This window comes from Malaclemys terrapin, chromosome 7, assembly GCF_027887155.1.
Source record: "Malaclemys terrapin pileata isolate rMalTer1 chromosome 7, rMalTer1.hap1, whole genome shotgun sequence".
Taxonomy (NCBI): Eukaryota; Metazoa; Chordata; order Testudines; family Emydidae; genus Malaclemys; species Malaclemys terrapin.
Window position 1 is genome coordinate 55,609,755 of NC_071511.1, and position 19,158 is coordinate 55,628,912.

The following is a 19,158-nucleotide window of genomic DNA, read 5'->3' on the forward strand; positions in this document are numbered from 1 at the left end:
CTGTGGGCTGGAATTATAGATATATGGAAGTAAGCGTCCTTGAGGCTGAGGGCAGCGTACCAGTCTCCTGGATACAGAGAGGGAATAATCGTGTTCAGAGAGACCATGCGGCACCTTAACTTCTTCATGAATCTGTTGAGGCCACACAGGTTGAGAATGGGTTTGAAATGCCACTTAGCTTTGGGGATTAGGAAATAACAGGAATAGAATCCCTTGCCCCTTAGCTCCCACAGCAAGGAGCATTTGGACCTCCTGCATGAGGAGATGCTCATGAGGAAGGGGAAGGTGTTGGGAGGGAGGGAAGGAACAGAACTGGAGAGAATATCTCACTTCTACCATGCGCAGGACCCAGTGGTCAGAGGTTATCTGGGACCAAGCATGGTAAAAGTGGGACAGATGGATCAGAAAACTGGGAGAAGGAACCAGTATGTAGACTGGTGCGTCACCCTCAGGAGCGCCTTCAAAAGGCCTGTTTAGGGCCTAACGACTGCCTCACCGAGCCCCTTTCCCTTCCGGTGGCAGGGGTCTCTGTCTTTTGCCGCTCCTTTGGCACTGGCAAGGGGGAACGGAGCCGGGCAGAGCACTCCACACTGAAGCCAAAGTGCTTGGCATGGGGTCCAAGTGGGAAGGCTCCGACGCAGAACAAAGCACAGCCTCCAGGAGAAGGGGCCCCCAAGCGCATATCCCGCTCCTTTTGGGTCTTAGGGTGAAAGTTCTTACAGATTCTGCACTTGTCCTTTTTATGGGACTCCCCCAAGCACTTCAAACAACTATCGTGCGGGTCATCTGTTGCATGATGAGCATGGTTTGAAACTGGGAGAGTGGGGCACACAAAATCCCAGCTGGGACTCTAACTACACTGGTCTACAATTTTTGAGAAGTCGTCTGCTTCAGGGATAAAATGTGCTATTTATTATGTATTTTGATGTGCTGAATTCAAATATGACAATTAAAACAACTGATTGGCTACTGTTTCTAAGATATTTAAGTTTTTATATTATGTCTATGTATATTGTGTAGATAGTAGAGTTTTAATCATAAATTGTAAACCTAGGTCTTTTCATGTGTATATGGTTGCTTTACATGATAATAGTTCACCTGTCCTGTTTATGTAACACTTTAAAAATCAGCAAAAGGGTTATATAAATAAAATGTATTATAAAACAAAAGGCAAAAAACTATTATGTACATAGTTTAGTCCTATTCAGTGTCTACTCGGAGCTCCTTGGCTTGTCTCTTGTATTCATTAAGTGGAGCATCTCTTATCACTGTCCAGCAATAGTCTGCAAGCATTGATGGGCTCCATTTGCCCTGATAGCGTTTCTCCATTGTTGCAATGTCCTGGTGAAATTGCTCGCCGTGCTCGTCGCTCACTGCTCCGCAGTTCGGTGGAAAAAAATCTAGATGAGAGTGCAAAAAATGTATCTTTAGTGACATGTTGAAACCAAGGCTTTTGTAGGCCTTGAGGAGGTTTTCCACCAACAACCTGTAGTTGTCTGCCTTGTTGTTTCTGAGAAAATTTATTGTCACTAACTAGAAGGCTTTCCATGCCGTCTTTTCCTTGCCACGCGGTGCATGGTCAAATGCATCATGTCGAAGAAGTTCACGAATCTGAGGACCAACAAAGACACCTTCCTTTATCTTAGCTTCACTTAACCTTGGAAATTTTCCACGGAGGTACTTGAAAGCTGCTTGTGTTTTGTCAATGGCCTTGACAAAGTTCTTCATCAGACCCAGCTTGATGTGTAAGGGGGGTAACAAAATCTTCCTTGATTCAACAAGTGGTGGATGCTGAACACTTTTCCTCCCAGGCTCCAATGACTGTCGGAGTGGCCAATCTTTCTTGATGTAGTGGGAATCTCTTGCACGACTATCCCATTCGCAGAGAAAACAGCAGTACTTTGTGTATCCAGTCTGCAGACCAAGCAAGAGAGCAACAACCTTCAAATGGCCACAAAGCTGCCACTGATGTTGGTCATAGTTTATGCACCTCAAAAGTTGTTTCATGTTGTCATAGGTTTCCTTCATATGGACTGCATGACCAACTGGAATTGATGGCAAAACATTGCCATTATGCAGTAAAACAGCTTTAAGACTCGTCTTCGATGAATCAATGAACAGTCTCCACTCATCTGAATCATGAACGATGTTGAGGGCTGCCATCACACCATCGATGTTGTTGCAGGCTACAAGATCACCTTCCGTGAAGAAGAATGGGACAAGATCCTTTTGACGGTCACGGAACATGGAAATCCTAACATCACCTGCCAGGAGATTCCACTGCTGTAGTCTGGAGCCCAACAGCTCTGCCATACTCTTGGGTAGTTTCAAATCCCTGACAAGGTCATTCAGTTCACCTTGTGTTATGAGGTGTGGTTCAGAGGAGGAGGATGGGCGAAAATGTGGGTCCTGTGACATTGATGGTTCAGGACCAGAAGTTTCATCCTCTTCCTCTTCCTCGTCTGACTCAAGTGAGAATGATTCTGATGCATCAGGAACCGGCAGTCCTTCTCCGTGGGATACTGGGCGTATAGCTGATGGAATGTTTGGATAATGCACAGTCCACTTTTTCTTCTTTGACACACCTTTCCCCACTGGAGGCACCATGCAGAAGTAACAATTGCTGGTATGATCTGTTGGCTCTCTCCAAATCATTGGCACTGCAAAAGGCATAGATTTCCTTTTCCTGTTCAACCACTGGCGAAGATTTGTTGCACAAGTGTTGCAGCATATGTGTGGGGCCCACCTCTTGTCCCGATCTCCAATTTTGCAGCCAAAATAAAGGTGATAGGCTTTCTTAACCATAGTGGTTATACTGCGCTTTTGTGATGCAAAAGTCACTTCACCACAAACACAGCAGAAGTTATCTGCACTGTTCACACAAGTACGAGGCATCTCTGCTCACTTTGGCTAAACAGAAGTGTGTCCCTTTGCAAAAATCAAACACTGACAAATAAGAGAGCACGACACTGTATGATTTCTAGAGCTGATATAGGGCAATTTGTTCAGCAGAGTGATGTAAGCTTCGTTATGATTGCATCATCCATGACTTCTAGGAATAACATGATGCAATTCATATCATGTATGATGTAATACCAGCTTCAGATTGCATCATTCATTGTTTTGCCTAAAAAGCAAGTACTGTCCAAACCCAGTCATAGATTTATTCATAGATCCAGTCAGAGATGTATTTTAGTCATTTCTGGTTTAAATTGAGATCCCTTCCCTTTATAACTCACTTATCCTCCGCCATTCCCAAGTCAAGGGTCGTATATACTGACCCAATAGCATATCTTGAAAACTAGAGCCAATCAGCAATTTTAAGCATCATTTTTGTTCTCAGTGACCCAGAATTAATAAAGTTTGACTACATTTATTTCAGAAGCATTTTGGCTGTAGAGCAGTGCTATCAAACTAACCTAAGACTTAATTTAATACCTAAATAAATACCTACAAACTACATACAAAGAAGACAGACAACTGGCTGTGAAGAACCGCTAATGCTCTTGCAAGGCAAGACAAGGCGCTCAGACCAACTGTCACGGGTGGTAAGAAGGAACGGAGAGGGCATAGGATTGGCAGTGCCTAATATACCAACACATGAGCGCAGCACTCAAGGAGGTGCTACAGCCAACCCTATGGATACTTAAGGCAAAAATCTCCAATGATCGGCACGTGGGCGTGCGCACACTTAGAATGGAATTGACATGAGCAAGCACTTGAAGAAGAATTAATGTTTTGTTCTGTTTTCCTTTCTATGGGCCTATTTACATCCTGACGGGTCTGAGCAAGGTTCCAGCCAGCGTGGCTGTACTTGTGTGCACCTGTGCTGGAGTCCTCACTAGCCAAACTGCAGCCTTCAGATGGTCCAGTTCATAAAAATGGGTAATGCAAAGGAGGAAGCATTAAAACTGATGATTATATTTGTCATTGTTTTCCTCCTCTTCTCCCATTCTATAGCAAGAAGCACTGTGACAGGCAGCCGGCTGTCTCCTTATAGCAGAAAGCACGGAGGCAAACCAAGTGCAGTTAAGACCAATGGGGAAAAGAAAGAAAAAAAGACACCAGATACCAGCCCTCCGGTTAGTAAAACTACCACAGCCCAGCAAACAAAGATCAGGCCAACTTCACAGCAAGAGAAGGGAACAGTGTAGAAAGAAAGGCGGGGTTGTGTGGTAAGATGATAGCCCAAAACCGCTACAAGGGATTTTTCCTTGTCCTTTCTCCTCTTCCTACATTTGGAGGGGAGGCATCTCCCTGGATTGCTGAAAACCCCACTAGGGTTGCAGTTCTCTTCTCTTTTATTTGTTTCAGCCTCTGTTCCATTTGTAACCAAAGACTGACCCTGAACAACGTCAGGAGCCAAGCACTAGTGTCTTGGAAGAGAGTGGCAGTTCCATTCCTGCCATGGGGTAGAGGTTCAAGACAGCAATACTATAATTAAGATGGCAGCACTGCAGTGCTGTCTGAACTACTGGATGAAAGTGGCACAGCTTTGTACTCACACCTTTCACTTCAATCCAATTGTTCAAACAGCTTTGCTGCTGGCTTACTCAGCTCCACTTCTTCCACACCATCCTAATTAACACAGCATGCTACTGATGGACTAAGGGTAGGTCTACACTGCAAGGTGAGACTGGACTCAGATTCAAGCTCAAGCCTAAATCCCCTTCTATCTACACACAAATCTCTTGGACTCAGGCTTAGACACAATGTGGGGAAGCAAAACAACTGATTTTAGTAGGAGTACCAGGCGTACCAGCAAATAGAGAAGAAGCTGGTGGTGTTGGAAATTTACCAGTACAGAGAACGGATTAAATGGTTCAAGACTGAGTACCAGAGAACCAGGGACCAGAACCACACCTCTGACAACTCGCCAACATCATTCCCATCTCATAATGTGTTTGACTGAGTACTGGGGACTGTGCTGAGCACTGAGCCACCAGCGGAGTACAATGACCAGGCCAGCTGGGATGGTGCCCTGATGGCCCCAGAAGTCAGCCTGGGAATTGATGGAAGCCAGCAGCAGGTGGTATTATGAGGCAAATTAAGTGACTATGCTGATGAAACCAGTCCCAGAAGAGCTCTGTTACAGGAGCAGCTGCAGCATTTCCTGGGGCCATACTCTGACCTTTCTGATGTCCCCTAGAACTGCTGGCTGCAGAATCAGCAGTAGAAACAGAAGAGGAAGAAGCTGCTGCAGAGCCTGGTGTGTTTCTGGCTCCATTTTTGGGTTTATTAATATACAAATGGGATGGACTTTTTTAGAACTTTAAGAACTAATGGAACAGATATTATAATCCCTGGCAGCATGTATCTGCTAATGGCGGATTGCATGTGAGTGCCTTGACATCCCCCCGGATCCCCCCCACCATGTGGAATTCAAAATGGAGACCGGAAAACACAAAAGTAAAACAAGCATTTAAAGAGAATTTGTACTGGGAAAGAGCATATTTGTGCTAGCACGTTCCACATTGTTAAAATTAGAACCTTATATTACCTTCCCTGTACCAATCCAATAGTGTAACGAGCCACCTAAAAAGACTGTTCTGTGTGGGGTGGGGTTAGTCCCGTTTCTGCTAAATGCAGTCCATGCATGCCATGGGTGATGAAATCATTAGTCCCAAATATGACTGGGGATTTGAATTAAGTCAAGAAATTTGTCAGGAGGAGAAGGGGGATGGCAGTGGATTTCTGTGTGTTTGCATGCAGTCCTAAAAGACCATTGGAAACTGTGGGGGAGGCGTTAAGCCATGTGGATGCTCACGCAGCATCCTGTTGAGTCCCCCATGAATTCTGACCCAATCCTAGGTGCTGACAGCTGCAAACATTTCCTGTAGCAGGAACCCGACAGGTAGTCACATTTTGAGGAAGGGCATATATTTCAGGGCCACCTCACCAGCCCACTCCACTTGGAGACATGCTATTGGGTCACCACACATTTGAATACTTTGGTGGCATACACGCCTGGTTTCCTTCTGCCCACTTAGAATAACATCACTCTCTGCCAACTGAGCATCCCAAGAACTGTTATGTCCTCCACAATGTGCAGTGCCGGAAATGACAGAGAAGACTTCCGCAGTATGGCACAGTCTGAGTTCCCACAAACTCCATTTTATTGAAATTTTTTTAAAGTTGTGATTTTTAGCATACCATTCTCTCAGCACTTCTTTCACTGTGATAAACCTGGCTGTGTCCAGGGAGCTTCTGTGGTCTGAAGCAGCTCTCTGCCAATAAACTGAATCTCAGTTTCAAAATGTAACATTTTCTGTCCTTGAAATTCCATAAAGATTTTTTTCTGTGCTCCTGCACTGAGCTATTCGAGACAATAACCCTCTGTGTCTCATCCTATTCCAGGTCCCTTGACCTCTACACTCCACAGCTTGCCCAAACTGCAGAAGCCTGGCTCACTGTACCTTTGTGGACCATTTCAAGAGGAAGTCTTTCTATGATGAACTTATGATTGATCTTCTGGACAGGGTGAACCAGCAGGTCCAGTAGCAAAGACACCAGGACTTGCAGCAAGAGGAAAGACATGTCGAAAGGTGAGCAGAAAGGCTCAGACTGCCTTCACAGCTTGAGGACAGGGTAATGGTACGGGAGCAGGCATTCACTTCATAGTCCCAGGAACAGGAATGTTGGTTCAGGGAAGAAGATACAGTGCAACAAAGAGAACTGTTTGAATGGCTGCTGTCTCCAGCGGCTGCAATGGTGCAGGTTCCTGCTGCATCTACACCACAGCCTACGTCCTCGCCGCGTTACTAAATTCCAGGAACAGCTTAGACAACCCCATGGCTGGGAGTCCCATACAATCAGGTCCTATAAGCGGCTGGTCAGGGCAAATTGCCCCATGCAGTCCTCAGTGCTGAACCCCTCCTCTGTGGATACTTCCAATCACAGTCCATAAAAACACATTATCATGGACAACTGGGAGGTTGTGTGCAAAACCCATGTCTTAATACAGCTATAAACAATCACAGTTATTTACATCAATCCATACTGTCCCCCCCATTCCTTAAATGGTCATGTCATTCAAAAGTGCAATGCATGGCAATCAACCCAGCGCCCCCCACAAGCACAATCAGAAAGATACATTCCTCCCTCTTCCACTGGCCCAATGCAAGTCCATAATGTGGGAGCCCAAACCATCCCTGATTTCTGCTGCCCGGGAGCAGATAGCTCCAGCTGTGGTAGGTAGGTGCATTGGTGGAGTGTACCGATTCAGCAGCCCCTGCTGTCATAGGTCCATTCGGGGGGAAATGGCTCACCTCTAGCTTCACAAAGATTGCGAGGAACACAGCAAGCAACAGCGATGAGGACAGTACTGACGACACTGGAATGTAAACGGGTCTGTAAACATCGTCAGTGGAATTTCAATCGTCCAAACACACATTCAACCACCCTTCTCCACCTGCTGAGTGTGTAATTAAACTGCCTTTTGCCAAGGCCTCTGAAATCAGGATACGGTTTCATAAGCCAAGGCAAAAGAGTGTAAGCGGGGACTCCCAGAATAACAATCGGGACAGTAACTCCATTTTAGATGTCATGTGGTGTGAATACCATGGTCATGAATGTAGATTCCCAAAGGGCGGAGAATCTGGCATCATGAACTTTTCCATTGCAGCCAACATTTGATGTTCATAAATTGCTCTCTCTGGTCAACGAGGGCCTGCATACCAATGGAGTAATACTCTTTGCAGTTTGTGTATTCATGTGCTCCTTGAAGAGGGCTGTGACGTTCGGCAGTCTAAATGGTTTTATAAAAATATGGTAATGAGTGAATATAATGTAACTGGAATATGCTTCATGCAAAAGGTCTCTTGTAAGGTATCACTACGAAGCTTATAATCTACTGAGTGTGATCATCCTATTTGTATAAATGTACCACTCTTGTATCTGGGACTAGAAATATGCAATATAACTCTGAGGGCCTATTGTAATTATGCAAAGTCTGGGCCATTAATGGCGGTTTGGACAATTGACTGGGGCTCTGTTTGCAAGCAAGCCTTCCTGTGAGTCAGGCTGGGAGGAATGAAGGCTTGGGGTCTTACAGTGACATGTGATCATGTCACATGAACTAGAATCCATCTTTAACCTGATGCTTTTCCAGTTGGGGGGGGAAGTGGAAACCCAGAGAGAGACAAAGGATTACCGCCTTATGCAAAAGATATATAAAGGGGTGGAACAGAACAACAGGATGGAGCCATCATGAAGAATCTCCTAGCTACCACCTGAGCTGGAACAAGAGCTGTACCAGGGGAAAGAATTGTGCCCAGGCCTGGAAGGTGTCCAGTCGGAGGAAAAAACTTACTGAAGCATCTCTGAGGGTGAGATTATCTGTATTCAGTTTGATTAGACATAGATTTGCACATTTTATTTTATTTTGCTTGGTGACTTACTTCGTTCTGTCTGTTACTACATGGAACCACTTAAATCCTACTTTCTGTACTTAATAAAATCACTTTTTACTTATTAATTAACTCAGAGTATGTATTAATACCTGGGGGAGCAAAGAACTGTGCATATCTCTCTATCAGTGTTATAGAGGGCAAACAATTTATGAGTTTACCCTGCATAAGCTTTATACAGGGTAAAATGGATTTATTTGGGTTTAGACCCCATTGGGAGTTGGGCATCTGAGTGCTAAAGACAAGCACGCTTCTGTGAGCTGTTTTCAGGTAACCTGCAGCTTTGGGACAAGTAATTCAGACCCTGGGTCTTTGTTGGCGCAGACGGCAGTGTCTGGGCTCAGCAAGACAGGGTGCTGGAGTCTTGAGCTGGCAGGGAAAACAGGAGCAGAGGTAATCTTGGCATATCAGCTGGCAACTCCCAGGGGGGTTTCTGTGATCCAACCCATCACAAGGGCAAACTATGGCACGAGTCCCATCCAATGGCCCCAGCACAGTTTAGAAATGCCACTCTCTCAAAGCCAGCCAGCCATTCCCTCAGAAATTACCTCCTGAGGTCTCTTCCAATCCTAATCTTCTATGATTTTATGAAATATTTTTAATGCCCACCACATTGGGGTAAGCCACATGCCCGATTGCCTTTACCCACAGTTAGCTTTCCAACACCAAACTGGTTTGCAACAGACCTGTAACACTCTGGGGTAGCCAGCTACCAGACAGTTAGAGCCACCCACTTCCGGACCAGCCTGGCCACCCTCAGGCATGTGTCTTTATGCTGGAGGGTTGGGGCAAGCTCCTCAGGAAGCTCCAGAAATGTAGCTTTCTTCATGCGAAAGTTCTGGACCCACTGCTGGTCATCCCATGTCCGCATGACGCTGTGATCCCACCAATCTGTGCTTGTGGTCCTTCTCCAGCAGTGACTGTAGGGGGGAATCAGTGTCTATACCAAATGTCACAAGCAGTATTGGTCAATTTGAGTCTGCCATGTCTCCATCTTTCTCCTCCTGCTCCAATATGAGCTCAGTCAGGTGCCTTTGGTGGGTCAGAAACACCACTGAACTGCCACCAGAGTCTCCTGAAAGCTCTGCCTGTGTTCTGAAACAGGAGCCACAGCCCAAGCAAGTGGAATTCTTGAAATGGTGACACCTCCATTCGGCTGGCTCCAGTTGCTGATGGTACACAGATCAAAATGATGGCTCAGCAGGATGTGTTGGAGGGCTATTCAAACTTCCTGTAACCTGTGGTGTGGACAGTCAAGTTTTCCCAGTGCACCATGAACAAAAGGCTAGAGCGGCCACATTTCGAGAGGGAACTAGGAAGGCTGGGATACAGTTGGTTGGACTTGGATCTGCATACTGCAGAGAGGATGCTGGAGCCCTGATTTTGAGCTCTGGTTAAAATATTCTTAACCTAGGATTGGCAGTCTGTATACATGCTCAAGCCCTGGGTTCTCAAACACAGGGTCCACTCACTTGAGTAAACCTGGGCTCCCACTGCATTGCAGACATAGCCTAATGTCCTGGCCTTGGCACCACCCTCTCCCTAAATTGGAGAAACCAAAGATGTCCATCTTGACAATATGCTGTTTCATCATTCCTAGGACAGTTACTGAGGCTATGTCTACACTAGGAAAACAGGTGTGTTTTGAACATATTAGCAAACGCATATTGGTTCTCCTATATTTATGGCAGAAGACTGGGTTTCAGACAGACAGCTGGAAAATGCCCTATGAATTGATCTCCCACAGACATGAATTTAATCCCACCACTGTATGGAAGCCTTGCACCTAAATTGGCGCACATACCAAGCTACATGCAGTGAAACAGAAGGCTCTCACCGGGAATTTCAAGAACTGGAAGCTTGTTCATTTCTCTCTCAATCCATCCCCTCTTTAAGGGTAGCTGATTAGGTCAGAGGCTTTAATTCCACTGGCATTTTTTATTTATCATTATCACTATTTGATCTTGACTGTATTGCCTAATTAAGCCCCTCATGCACCCCTTTATCTGTATCCTTTATCAGAAAGTGAAGCACACTCTGCCTTCCACAGGAGATTCCAGAGGAGACAGTGTCTAAGGGGATGGGAAGACAGACTTAAATCATACAGGTAGTTCCTCACTTAACCCACAGAGAAGTCTACAATATGAATTGGAGACACTTGTGTTATAATTTTTACAAAGGACTCTAGTAAAGGAGCATGATGTTCATCCCCACAAAAGGCTACCTCATACAGAAAGGACAGTACCATGTACCGCCCCAAAAAGCAAGGTACAAAACAACACATCACAGAAGCAAGGTCAGCCTAGATGTAAAGGGGCACCCTCTACACTGAAGTCAGTGGAGTTGTGCTCACTTATGCCAGGAGTCAATTCAACTGTAAGTGTTTAAACAATGTGAGTCATCATTGCTACACACTGAAGTCTGAACTTCACTGTCTAAAACAGAGATCGAGGTGCAGGGAACACCAATGAGTGCCCAACAGGTTACCAAATCTCACTGGACTGTGTCCTTGTACACAAGTATCAACTTCATAGTAAAAATTCCACAGGAACAGCATAACAGGCTGAAGGGATAAAATGTTTAACAAGAAGAGAAACTGCTTAAAAAAAAACCCAACCCCCAACATTTAGCACTTGTCCCCACTTGCAGAAAGCCAGGGTTAAATGGACCCTTGGTTTGGAACTCAATATATTTGAAACCTGGGGCCCAAACTGTTGGGTGAAAGGACAGAAACTCCATATATGAACATGGGTAGTGGGCTTGCTGCTTCCACACCAGCAACCAGTTAGGCACGCTGCACCTCTTAATAAAGGAGAGGAAGAAAATGGAATCAGTATAAGAAACAGATTAATCTGAAACAGTTCCTGCTGGGGGGGGAATTAAACCTTCTTACCCAATTTATCTTTCCCATGCTGTGACAACCCTCAGTCCCTGTGAACCAAGCACAGATCCTTGGGTTTTCACCCAGGCTCATGATTTCAAGCTTGATTTGATCTCTCTCTCCCCACTCAGCTTTATAAAGCTCTGATCCTCTCTGCAGCTGCTTCCTGAAATGCCTCCACTGCTCAGCCCCTGGTGTGGAATGCCGCAGATGCTGCTGCCTCACAATCAGATGGCGAGGTGTGCACAAGAGCTAAACAGTCTGTTCCATCTTCCCCTGGAGGCTCCTGGCTATCCCATGTTTGGCGATAGAGGTGCCAGCGTCATTGCCAAAGCTTGTTGTGCAACCTACTGGAAACATCAAACTGGTCAATCCAAGGAAGGTTCTGGTTTCCTCTAAAAATTCTTGGAAAACCATCCAAGTCGCCTGTTATACCTCTACCTCTCTATCCTTTTTGACTTCTACCTATGCGGATATAGAGGACCTTGGCACCCAACTCCATTCAAATGAGATTCATTACTTTAGCTGCATGGTTCCCCAAACTTATTCATATTATGGATTACTTCTTAGGACAGAGATCTTTGAATGGACCATCCCCCCACCCAACCAGCTGTTCCTCTTTCCACACCTTCCATGAGGCACCTACAGAGCTTGGTTACATGAAAAAGTAACCAGGATAGTCTTAAGAAAACAATATGAACATAAATTTCCTTTGATGCCTTTGGTGCAGGTGTTTGGCTGCAGCCCCTCATTTTAGATCTGTGCTGTTTATTTTCTCTTTGTGGGCTTCAGACTCTGACAATTTGATTGTGGGTGAATTTACAGGAAAACAGCACCTGAAAAATGTACACCCAGGGTGCAAGGAAGTGCAGAGGGGTTTTGAGGTTAGCTGGTAAAAAAAAAAAAAAAAAAAAAAAGACTCCAGAACTGGAAACCCTCAGGGTACGTCTAACGCTGCAATAAAACACCCATGGCTGGCCCATATCACCTGACTTGGGCTCACGGTGGTCGGGCAGCAGGGTTATACAATTGCAGTGTAGACATACAGGCTCGGGCTGCAGCCCAGGCTCTGAGACCCCACAAGGGGGAAGGGTCCCAGAGCCAAGGCTCCAGTCCAGAGGTGGGCAAACTTTTTGGCCCGAGGGCCACATCTGGGTGGGGAAATTGTATGCAGGGCCAAGAATGTAGGGCAGGGGTGCGGGAGGGAGTGCGGGGTGTGGTGTGCAGGAAGGGGCTCAGGGCAAGGGGTTGGGGTGTGGCGGGGGGGTCAGGGCAGTGGTTTGGAGTACAGGAGGGGGTGCAGAGTGTGGGAGGGGGCTCAAGGCAGGGGGTTATGGGGTTCAGGGCAGGCGGTTGGGTTGCAGGAGGAGTTTGGGATGCGGGCTCCGACCCAGCAGCGGCATGCAGCAGGGCTAAGGCAGGCTCCCTGCCTGTCCTGGCCCCGCGCTGCTCCCTGAAGTAGCCAGCATGTCTGGCAGTGGCTCCTGGGGGCTGGGGCAGGCAGCTCTGCCACGCGCTGCCCTCGCCTGTGAGTACCACCCCCAAAGCTCCCATTGGCCGCGATTCCCTGTTCCGGGAGCCAGTGGGAGCTGCGGGGGGCTGTGTCTGCAGGCGAGGGCAGTGCACGGAGCCCTCATGCCCCCCCCTTGCCACCACCAGGGGCCACAGGGACATGGTGCTGGCCGCTTCCGGGAGTGGCGCAGGGCCAGGGCAGGCAGGGAGCCTGACTTAGCCCCGCTGCACCTCGTGGGCTGGCAATCCCATGGGCTGGATTGAAAGCCCTGATGGGCAGAATTTGGCCCGCAGGCTGTAGTTTACCCTACCTTGCTCCAGCCCAAGCACTTTAGCCACCCAACCCCAAGTCAGCTGACAGGGGCCAGCCACAAGTGTTTTATTGCAGTCAATGACTGAAGATTGACAGATGCTTCACAACTGTGACTGAAGTATCTCTATTGTCCATTGTTTGAGAATCACTGACATAACAAGACAGTACAGCACTAGCTCCATATAACATTCCTAATGCAGGTTTCAGAGTAGCAGCCGTGTTAGTCTGTATCCGCAAAAAGAAAAAAAGGTGTATGGTAACACCCATTGTTTCATGTTCTCTGTGTATGTGTGTATAAATATGTCTTCCTACTGTATTTTCCACTGCATGCATCCGATGAAGTGGGCTGTAGCCCACGAAAGCTTATGCTCAAATAAATTTGTTAATCTCTAAGGTACCACAAGTACTCCTGTTCTTTATTCCTAATGCAGGCACTCAGTTCTGTGCCGTGCTGCTGGAAGGAGAAACCAGTCCACAGAATTTTACGGCATACTTACGGACCATATAACTGACTATAGATTTTTGTGCTGTAATGCACCTAAGGAAACTCTTTGCTTTCTTTCTCATCATCTCCTCAGCCCCCAAGGTAGAAACTCTCTGCTACCTTCCTGCTTCCTTTTCCTCCACTTCATTCTGTCCTCTCACCGTGATTTTGTTTCGGTCAATCAAGTGATCAAACGTGCTTCCAAGCAGACAGCTGATATTCCAGCTTCACTTAAACATTACTGATGGGAGCAACAGAGGGTCCTGTGGCACCTTTAAGACTAACAGAAGTATTGGGAGCATAAGCTTTCATTACCCACGAAAGCTTATGCTCCCAATACTTCTGTTAGTCTTAAAGGTGCCACAGGACCCTCTGTTGCTTTTTACAGATTCAGACTAACACGGCTACCCCTCTGTTACATTACTGATGGGCTCGCTCTCTCTCTCTTCCCAAGAGATCAACTACATACACAATCCTATTTGAGCCTCATTTCCTGGGGAAGACCACACTTGTGTTTTTAAGAGAGGCATCTAGCCAGCTGGAAGATCCCTTATGACTGCACTAAGTGCAAACCCTTTTCCTCTCTTTGTAGAATGGGCCAAAGCCCTGATGTAGTGTGCCCTTGTGGGACAGCAATAGGTTTCCACTACTGGAGAAAAAACATGAGCTGTCAGTTTAGAAAGCACTGGATGAGTATCATCACTGTAGGAAATTGTAAAAATAGCATTTCAGTGAAGGATATAACAACATTTTGGCCACTTTGTCAAATAACTTACAGTTCCCATTTTAAGGTAGGTGAAATAAATACTACAAAGAAATGAATTTGTATCATTCTGGATACAAAACACCAACATTTTCCATAGTGGCAGCCAAATGAGGACCTAAGCCAATTCCCACTGAAGTCAATGGAACTCTTTCTGCTGATTTCAATGGGCAGTAGATCAGGCCCTGAATGTACTGTGTATGTATAAGCATGTGTGTGCGTAAAAACCTAATGGTGTGCTCGCTGTGAGAATAAACTTAACGGTGTGCATTGTTATAACAATTTTATTGGCATGAGTTTCACACTGCATTACACATGAGTGGCAAAGCAAGCTTAGCTTAGTATACAAGTTTTAAAAGTAGATCATTATTTCTCTTTCTTTTGGTCCAGACACAAGCCATTCTCATTTCTGCAATAAATCAGATTTCAGATGACTCTGTACATTCTCTTACACCTATTTGGAACTCAAAAGAGAATTTGGAAAGCCAATGAACAGCTTTCATCAAATAAACCCAAGGGGATTGATTGACTGAGTAAAAAAGTTCACTTTCCAACTACATTCTTCTATTTATTCATATTTCTTGAAAGCACCTGTTTCTTGTGTTTGAACAAATATACAAGAGATACAGACTAAGTCAACACAGACTTAAAAAATAGCAATACAATAAAAACGTTCTTCCCCTGACAAGCCCATCCCTCACAGCCTACCTCATACTCAAAGCTTGGGAAATATATAAGCCTTGCAACTGTCCTGAAGATAAACAAATTCAGGCTCTGATGGTCTGAGGAAGGGAGACAGTTCCAGAGTCAAAGAGCCTTCATGGAAAACACTTTTCCCTCTTCTCTCAAAAATAAAGGGACTGCTAGCTCAAGCATCTCTCCTTATTAAAACTGCAACAGCACTGGAGGTCACCTCTCAAGTAGCCAAGACTGAAACCACGAAGTGCTTTATTGGTTGGCACCAACAACTTGAAATCTACCTAGAACAGGGGTGGCCGAGGGCCACATCGGGGTTGCGAAACTGTATGGAGGGCCGGGTAGGGAAGGCTATTCCTCCCCAAACAGCCTGGCCCCCGCCCCCTATCTGCCCCCTCCCACTTCCTGCCCCCTGACTTCCCCCCTCAGAACTCCCGACCCATACAACCCCTCCTGCTCCTTGTCCCCTGACCGCCCCCTCCCAGGATCCCCGCCCCTAACCGCCCCCTGGGACCCTGCCCCCTATCCAACCCCCCTGCTCCCAGTCCCCTAACTGCCCCCCTGGCTCCTATCCACACTTCCGCCCCCAACAGGCCTCCCTGGTTTGTTCTCTGAAAGTTCTGGACTCTTCTTGAGCCCTCTACCACCACAGCAAAGGCAGAATAGAAAATATAGGGCACCTTGATGTTCAGAAGTGTCCCACAGGGAAAGGCAATAACGTAACACACACATACCACCTGGCAAGTTTCCTTCACCCAGCTCCTCCTCCCCAGTTCAAGTGCTCTGCTCAAAACCAGTTATATAAACTTCTCCCCCTTGCAGCAAACCCCATTCTACATCCCTGAATTCAGCAAGGACAAGACTAAAAGCTTCCAACCAAAGCTTCTGCTAAAAAAGCCACATCTTACAAGTTACCAGAACAGAATATGTAAACAAACCTTTCCCCTCCCTAAAGGATGCTGGGTAAGAGTTGTCTGCCTTTATTGCTCTCTCCCTGGTCTACCTCAGCTGGACCCACACTAATAAGCTTCGCATTAATGGAAAGACTATGCCAAGCTACTGGCAGATGGTCCTATGTTCCAGCCACATCTTTCCATTCCCTCCCTCCCAGAAGTCCTAATCTATACAGAGTGTAATCGCCACAAAAACATATGCTTCCTGTACAGAAAGCTTCCTTTCTATTATCTCCGTCCTCTGGAGGATTGACCTTCAAAAACTCAGGGGCAAACAATTCTATACTCTTTCCATTTACAGTCCTGTGTGCTCTCCACCCTTCTCCCTGGGTGCTGCCACAGTGTCTGATACAAGACTTCACATCCATGTTGGTCTCCCTTGCACCTCATTCCTTTTGTAAACATCCTACCCATTTCACACATGCCTATAAAAACAGGGCACTATAGAACTGGTGTTTCTTCCCTACAGTAACTCACCACTCTGTTTTATTTATGGGTCCCACTAACAGTCTGCATGTCACACTCTCAGCCAAGAAACCATAGAGTGTAATTTATTGTGTTGGTTACCAGTAAATCTCTCATGCAACACTTCCATTTAAATGCTGAGTGAGTCAGTCGCTAATTGGGTATCTCTTGTATCTTAAAATAATCTATTTATATCATCTGCTGGCTCACTCTCCTTCTCCCCCATCAATTTAATCAGATTATGGTGATTGATGAATTCATTAGTGCAGTCATCATATCCTAAAAGCACAGCAACTTCTAGATGGAAAGTTTCAGGGAACACGAACACACACACACACAACTACTGAATAAATGAATGTGTTTAGCCCTGCAGTTACAGACAGTGGGTTGGGGAAAGGTTATATCTAAGCAGGCAGAAGCACCTTGGTTGGCTTTCCTGAAGCTCCTCAGAAACGCCAAGGGGATGATGAACATAATCAGGCAGTTATAATGTAAAGGGTCATTTTCTCACTCCAAACTGAGTCTGAGCTTATGCATATAATTTCCTGTTCCAAGGGAACACAGAATTTTACTCTCTCAATATCATTTTTGCATTTAATCCAAACCCACTGAACAGCTTTTCCCCATGGCAGACAGGCAGAAGCACCAATGAAATGGGGGCAAGGGATACCTTGGCCCCTTGCCTCTGCCATTTGAGTCTCTAGACCAGGAGTGGGCAAACTTTTTGGCCCGAGGGCCACATTGGGGAATAGAAATTGTATGGCGGCCATGAATGCTCATAGAATTGGGGTTGGGGGGAGGATCAAGGGATTTGGAGAGCGGGAGGGGGATCAGGGCTAGGGCAGGGGGTTGGAGCATGGGGACAGGCTCGGGGTGCAGGCTCCGAGCAGCTCTTACCTCAAGCGTGGTGCGGCCCCCAACCCAGCGCACCGGCCTGAGTGAGACCAAGCCACGTGGTGAGACCCCGACCCTGCGCCTTGGCCAGAGCGGAGCCGAGCCGCGTGGTCCGGCCCCTGACCCAGCCGGAGCGGGGCCGAGCCGCGTGGTCCGGCCCCCGACCCAGTGCCCCAGCCAGAGCGCCAGAGTGGGGCTGAGCTGCATGGTGCAGCTCGCAGCCTGGCTTAAAACGGCTTGCAGGCTGAATCCGGCCAATGGGCCATAGTTTTCCCACCCCTGCTCTAGACAAAGCTTTCCTAGTACTCAAAATTCATGTTTGACAACAATTTAAATTATTCTGTTTGTAGCAGGAAAGTTGACCTCTGCTCAGTAATAAAAAACTAACCACAGATTTAACAAAGGTGAAAGAGTAAACAACATAATAAAGCCCAAAAGAGTAGGCCAAACAGAGATAAGAATAGACAAGGAACAGGAATGGAAGAACATGGTCTTCTGAAGCAGTACATGCATCTATTAGTAAGTACATCATAATAACAATATTTTGCACTTCGATAGCTCTTTCTATCCAAGAAACTCAAAGTGCTTCATAAAAAAATTACACAGCTCTCTGTGAGGTAGCTAAGGGATACTTAGGGAATAGGTCACTCACCCACGACAAACAGCAGTTGTTCCACAGCTTGCAGCAAAACCTACCCAACTGTTTAAGGCAGAAGCCCAGACAGTCTGAGGAAGGTGCTAAGAATGCCTTGCCTACCTTTAACTATACCAGATTGGTGAACTGTGTGCTGGGGTTACAATAGTGCCTTGAGCTGTGCTCCTGGCAAGTGTTTCTGACAACTCTGCACCCCAGCAGGACTAGAAGAAAGATGCACAATAATATTTAAGAAACAGAGTTGCAAGGAGACCACAAAGGCCGTCTCTATTTTTTAATACTTGCTGCAGGAGCAGGGCAGCATACGTATTGAACATGGAGTCAAAACAGATCCCAAGAGGAGCACTTTCATGCAGATCACTAGAAATTCTGGATGAGGAGCCTTATCTTCCTTGGGAGGACAGCCAGCCCGATAAATACACACAGCAAAGATGACTTGAGAGAAGCAGAAGTGCACAATAGACTTCCAGAAGCTAGGGGTTGTGTGCAATATGTAATTAAAGCAAACCACAGCACTGATGTGGCTTAGAACGTCTGCAGACAGGTATTCCCCTTTTCCATTTTAATGTGAGATGCTCACTGATGAAGCACCAAAGGAAATATTCACATGGTTTTGATCATAGTAGAGCCAAGTATGAGAATGGAAAAATTCAATCCAGTAATATATTTTCAAAGGTCCACAGAATCCTCTCTCATCACTGCATGGCACCACATGCCTGGGACATTATAACCAGGGGGGCCTGGAAAACTGCTCATGAACTTCACTTTGTCTTTTGCTAATGGAGCTTTGTGGCACTATAGCATATGGGAGGGATAAATTCTGTCCTGGCAGGAATCTCAGACTTCTGGACGCGTTACACCCGACTACAAGCAGAGTGAGCTTAGTTAGTCAGAATGAAGCACAAATGAGGAAAGCTAAAGATGGAGGCTGCTTCCCCTCCCAACTCCCTTCCCATACAGCTGGTTTTAATTACACTGGTTGGGTTCACTGCTGTCAGCCAATTTACAATCTCTCATTCAGATGTGCCATAAAACAATCGTTCAAGGGGAAGTTAATCCATCACAATGAAATTCTCCCTCAAACCAGGCAACCCTTTCCCCATCCCTCATTTGAGTAAAAATAAAAGTTACTCT

At 46.2% G+C, this 19,158-nt stretch overlaps 1 protein-coding gene across 4 annotated transcripts in view; it reads right to left on the reverse strand.

Annotated features, from left to right (window-relative positions):
• Window positions 1–19,158, reverse strand: part of NDST2 (N-deacetylase and N-sulfotransferase 2) — a 245,676-nt gene that overhangs the window by 82,989 nt on the left and 143,529 nt on the right. The window lies entirely within an intron of this gene.